The sequence below is a fragment of the Oryx dammah genome, unplaced genomic scaffold (genome assembly GCF_014754425.2).
Source record: "Oryx dammah isolate SB20612 unplaced genomic scaffold, SCBI_Odam_1.1 HiC_scaffold_12, whole genome shotgun sequence".
NCBI classification, from domain to species: Eukaryota; Metazoa; Chordata; class Mammalia; order Artiodactyla; family Bovidae; genus Oryx; species Oryx dammah.
In genome coordinates, this window is record NW_024070196.1 from 68,099,713 (window position 1) to 68,105,712 (window position 6,000).

Below are 6,000 nucleotides of genomic sequence, written 5' to 3' on the forward strand. Positions count from 1 at the left end.
TTGTAACTCTGGGTTTACCTGTTTGGAAAGTGGGTTGAATAATTAATGCCTCCTTCACCAGGGTGTTGAAGTTTAATTACTGTTTGCAACATTGCTCAAGATGTTGAGATGAAAGGCAGTTTTAAAAGTCCATGTTATTGGCATTAGTAATAAAGCTGAGGAATTTGTTTGTGAGTTTTCAAGGTTGTCATAACTGGGAAAGGGGGGGGGTTGATTTTATGTGGAAAAACCTTGCCCAAAAAACAGCCACAGATCCTGGTTGGTATAAATAGCAAGAACATCCTGTACCTCAAAGGGCTTTGCAAATTTCACATTCTTCCATGCCCTTAAAAAGATAGAACCCAAACTTCCAAAACTGAAAACAAAGAGTTACCTGGGGTTTTAAGGCAGGATATTCAGAAGCCAGTTTTTCTATTCTCTGTACTCTTCACAATTTATAAGAAGAGTGCAGTTAAAGAACAGCGTTCTTCATTTTTACCCTCAACTTGTCACTTTTCATTTTGCATTCTGATCACATTTCTACCGACATAGCTGTTAAAAAGGATTTTTAGAAACCTGCTATTTTTGTGAGTACTTTATAAGGGGAGGTTAGGAGAAAATAAAAGTTAAAACTCAGCCCATGCCCTTAGAACATTTACCGTCAAGCCAGAAGATAAATATGAGCAAGTGGCCTATATTTAGAATTTATTTCATGGTGCCCTGTTATTAATAATAACTGCCCCCTTTGGAGTGGCCCAAGCCCTTTGAAATGTATTACTTCATTTGATCCACCGACAGGGCTGGAATTACAAGCTCTGATTTGAGGGGGAGGAACCTCAGACCCAAGTGATGTTTCTAAGGCCATGCGGCATGCAAGTGATGGTATTGGGACTGAGACTCAGTCTTGGAAAGTGGAATGGTCTCAGGGAATCTAGTGGAAGGATCTCGTGTTCCTTCCACTGTAGTACTGCCATGCCCGGAAGCCACTAAAAGGAAAGATCTAGCCTTTTGTCCCAGGTTGAAGGTCAGACCAAGCCAAAGACCAATGACACGTGGCATCTAATCAAAGAGGACTTGTGCAGAGGTTGAGGGTGTGGTTCTTGGGATCAGAGACTCTGATTTTGCCCCTGGCTCTTAATCATTATACGTGTGAGTGAAAGTTGCTCAGTCGTGTCCAACTCTTCTTGACCCCATGAACTATACAGTCCATGGAATTCTCCAGGCCAGAATACTGGAGTGGGTTGCCTGTCCCTTCTCCAGTGGATCTTTCCAACTCAGGAATCAAACTGGGGTCTCCTGCATTGCAGGTGGATTCTTTACCAGCTGAGTTACCAGGGAAGCCTAATCACTATATAGATTTGGGCAAATAACTTGACTTTGATAAGCCTCAGTTCCCTCATCTATTAAATGAAGATATGATAACAGTGTTTCTGACTTCATCAGGTTCTTTTTTTAAAAAACTATTTATTTATTTGCCTTCATGGGTCTTAGTTGCGGCATGCAGTTTCTTTTAGTTGCAGCATGTGAAATCTAGTTCCCTGACCAGGGATCAAACCTGGGCACCCTACATTGGGAGTGCAGAGTCTTAGCCACTGGCTCACCAGGGAAGGTTCTATTAAAAGAGGTCATCTATGGAGAGCACTTAGCCCAGTACCTGACATACAGGCTCTGCTAAAGGTTATCTGCTAAAGGTTACAAAGCTAAATGCACCATTACACCTCAAAAGAACCATCTTGGGCCAAGAACTCAAAGGAATTAAAAAAAAAAAACCCACCACATTTATTTTGAGATAATTGCAGATTCACATGCAGTTGTAAGAAACGGCTCCTTGTCTTTTGCCAATTTCCCCCTATATAATTATAGTACCATATCTCAGATAAGTCCACCCACTTATCTAAATTTCATGTTTTACACGCATTTGGGGGTGTGTGTGTGTGTGTCAGTTCAGTTCACTTCAGTCACTCAGTAGTGCCCGACTCTGTGACCCCATGAATCGCAGCATGCCAGGCCTCCCTGTTCATCACTAACTCCCCGAGTTCACTCAAACTCATGTCCATCGAGTCGGTGATGCCATCCAGCCATCTCATCCTCTGTCGTCCCCTTCTCCTGCCCTCAATCCCTCCCAAGATCAGGGTCTTTTCCAATGAGTCAACTCTTCGAATGAGGTGGCCAAAGTACTGGAGTTTGGGCTTCAGCATCAGTCCTTCCAATGAACACCCAGGACTGATCTCCTTTAGGTTGGACTGGTTGGATTTCCTTGCAGTCCAAGGGACTCTCAATAGTCTTCTCCAACACCACAGTTCAAAAGCATCAATTCTTCGGCCCTCAGCTTTCTTTATAGTCCAACTCTCACATCCATACATGACTATCCATACATAGCCTTGACTAGACGGACCTTTGTTGGCGAAGTAATGTCTCTGCTTTTTAATATGCTGCCTAGGTTGGTCATAACTTTCCTTCCAAGGAGTAAGCGTCTGTGTAGATTTGTTTGATTACCATTACTGTCAAGATATAGAAGAGTGGAACTTGGTGGTATAGTGGCTAGGATTCTGTGCTCACAAAGCAGGAGGCTGGGGTTTGATCCCTGGTCAGGGAACTAGATTCTGCATGGCACAAAGAAGATCAAAGATTCTCAACTAAAGATCCTGCGTGCTACAACTAAGACCCAGTGCAGCCAAATAAATAAATAAAATATATATTAAAAACATTTTCTTAAATAATTTTTTATTTCCCTAACCCCTGTCAACCACTAATGTATCCTCATTTCTACAATTTTGTTATTGCAAGAATGTTTTATATATATATATATATATATATATATATATATATATATCCTGTAAGTAGCCTTTTAAGGTTGGCTTTTTTCATCCAGCATTATTCCCTTGATATCCCATGAAGTTATTGCAGGCGTCAATAGCTCCTCCCTTTTTTATTAGTAAATAGTATTCCATGGTATGGATATGCCAGAGTTTGTTTTACATTCAGCCACTGAAGGACACTTGGCTTGTTTCCAGTTTGGGTCTACTGTGAATAAAGCTGTTATGGACAATCAAGTACAGGTTTTTGTGTGAACATAAGTTTTCAGTTCTCTACAACAAATGCCCAAGAACATATCTGCTGGGTATTGGTAAGTGTACACATGGTTTTGTAAGAAATTGCCACACTTTTTTCCCAGAGTGACTGTAATTTTACACTCCCACCAGCAGTGAATAAGTGATACAGTTCCTCTGCTTCCTCGCCAGCCCTTGGTGTTTTTGTTGTTTTTTATTTTAGCCATTCGGGTAGGTTTATTGTTATACCTTATATGGTTTCAATTTGCATTTCCGTAATGACTAACAACGTGGGACGTCTTTTCCTGTGCTTATTTGCCATCTGTGTACTCTCTTCAGTGAAGCGTCTGTTCATGTCTTTAGCCCATTTTCTAATTGAATTATTTGATTTTTTACTGCTGAGTTGTTGAGGTTTTTTTGCCATGCCATGTGGTATGTGGGATCTTAGTTCCTGGACCAGGGAGTAACCAGAGCCCCCTGCAGTGAAAGCACAAAGTCTTAACCACTGGACCACCGGAGAAGTCCCAGGGTCTTTCACAGAGTCTAAGGTTTTACTTCTGAGGTGGTCCAACTTATCAGCTTTTCATAGTGTGTCATGATGCTCGGGGTGTCAAGTCTAAAAAACATTTTGCCTAACCCTAGATCTCTCTCTTTTTTCTTTTTTTTTCTAAAAATCTTATGGTCTTGTATGTTATATTTAAATCCTTGATCAATTTTGAGTTAATTTTTATACATGGTGTATGGCTTAGGCCGATGTTCTTTTTTTTGGTCTATGGATGTCCAATTGCTCCAGCAACATTTGTTTAAAAGACTATGTTTCTCCTACTGAGTTGCTTTTACACCTCTGGCAAGCATCAGTTGGGTGTATCTGATGGATCTGTTTCTGAGCCAAGAACCCAAAACAATTTTTAAAATATTTATTTATGTGGCTGTGCCAGGTCTTCCATCTTTGTTACAGTATGTGGGATCTTATTTAGCTGCGGCATGTGGGATCTAGCTCCCTGAATCAGGGATCAAACCCAGTCCCCTGCAACGGGAGTATGGAATCTTAGCCACTGGACCACCAGGGAAGTCCCTCCATCAATACATTTAAAAGGCTTGGTCAAAGAAAGGAAAAAAGATAAAAGGAGAGAATATGCCAGAGATGTATGTGGTTTACAAAGTGTAAGATATTTTCAGTCTGGTCCTTTTCAGAAAAAGTTTGCTGGCTCCTGTTGTAGAGGATAAAATTGAGGCTCAAAGAAGGGGAGGATGTCATATACTTGAGGTCACACAAGGAAATGGTCGAGGTATCCATCCATTCGTCCATCCAAAATGTATAGATTGGATTTCCTTATATGTAAGGACAAAACGCTACACGAGCATGAGATAGTTAATGAGATAATTTCCCATAGTGGATTCCAGGGAACCTAGCTCCCAGAAACAGGGACACATGTCCTCAGCTCAAAAGAGTTCTGGAAACTCTGAAAACTCCATAATAATCTCTACTTAAAAGACCACTATGTATATCAGCATATCAAGGCCCTGAAAAGTTCTGCAGTGAAGAAAATAACCTGCCTACCTTTGTTGAACTCAGCATGTCCCAAATTTATTCAGTTGGGAAACTTTGGTTTTGTTCCATTTGCTTTGATGTTGGCTACATAATACCATTCCTCAGAAGCTAAAGGCCAGTCACCTGGGGTTGACAGCTGACCTGGACACTGTAAGTCACCCAGCCTCATTGGTGGAAAGCAAAGACTCATTCTAGCTGCATCTCCGATCTTCTGTTTTCTGCCTTTAGAATCACATTTCCCAGAGAGATATTCGCTGGTAATCTTCCATTGCCATTGGACTAGGGGCGCAGGATGAGTTTTTTCTCTCTGATTGGATATGTCTGTAATTTCCCTGTCAGAGCAAGATCCCCAGATCACACCGGCTGGCCTTATGCCATGTATGCCCTGATGAAGAAGGATGGAGTGGGTCATGTCCTGGAAGACTCAACCTTAAAAAGTCAAGAATGTAGGACTCGGAGAGATAGATGGCATACATCCAATGAAAGGGTTTGTGAGCATCCAGAGACTTGCTGGAACAGGGTTGATTATTTCCTAGAGGTGCTGATGAAGGAATTTGTAATATTAAAAGAATTCAACCATTAAGGAATCTAGTCTGCAATCTATTATTAACACAACATGAAGTCATAGAGCTTCGGCATGATTTTAATCTTAAAAGGGTAAGCCTGCCGCACAGAAAGATGCCCAAATAAACCTATACTTGCTCCAGTTGGGTGGTTCCGCGAACAGGTTGGCTCTCTTTTGCCTCTGGGTCTTTGTATGTGCTGTTCCCTGTTCCCAAGCCATCCTTTCTCTTGACTTTCACCCAATTAATTCCTTCCTTTCTTTCCAGTCTCTGTATCAAGGTTACCTGGACTCCCCTAAGAGTGGGGTGGGTTCTCTACTTACCTGCTACCGTAAATCCTGTATCTTCTCCATCAGAGTACTTATTTGCATTCTGTTGACTTTGTTGTGTCAATCAGACTATGTAAATCCCTGGAGAGCAGGGACTGGTTTTGTCTTGTTCAGTGTTGCATCTGCAGAGCTTGGCATCATGCTAGACAAACGGGGTACTCAACAAGCATTGCTAACAAACAAGACGATCTGCTGTGAGGACTTCCCTGGTGGTCTGGTGGTGAGACTGTGCTTCCAACATCAGGGGCACAGGTTCGGTCCCTGCTTGGGGAACTAAGATCCTGCATGCCATGAGAGCTGCCAAATTAAAAAAAAGATTGAGTGTGTATGCTTTTTGCTTCTCAGACACATTGGATAAACTGAGGCAGCTTGGCAGACTCTTTAGCAGGTCTGGGAATGGAACCGAAATTTTTTGACACTGGGTGAGAGATTCTTTTTCATACCCTTAGACCACGTCTTAAATAACCTAATTCCTTTCCAGCAGAGCTTTCCCAGCCTTATTCTCGTCTTTCTTGTCATCACCTTGG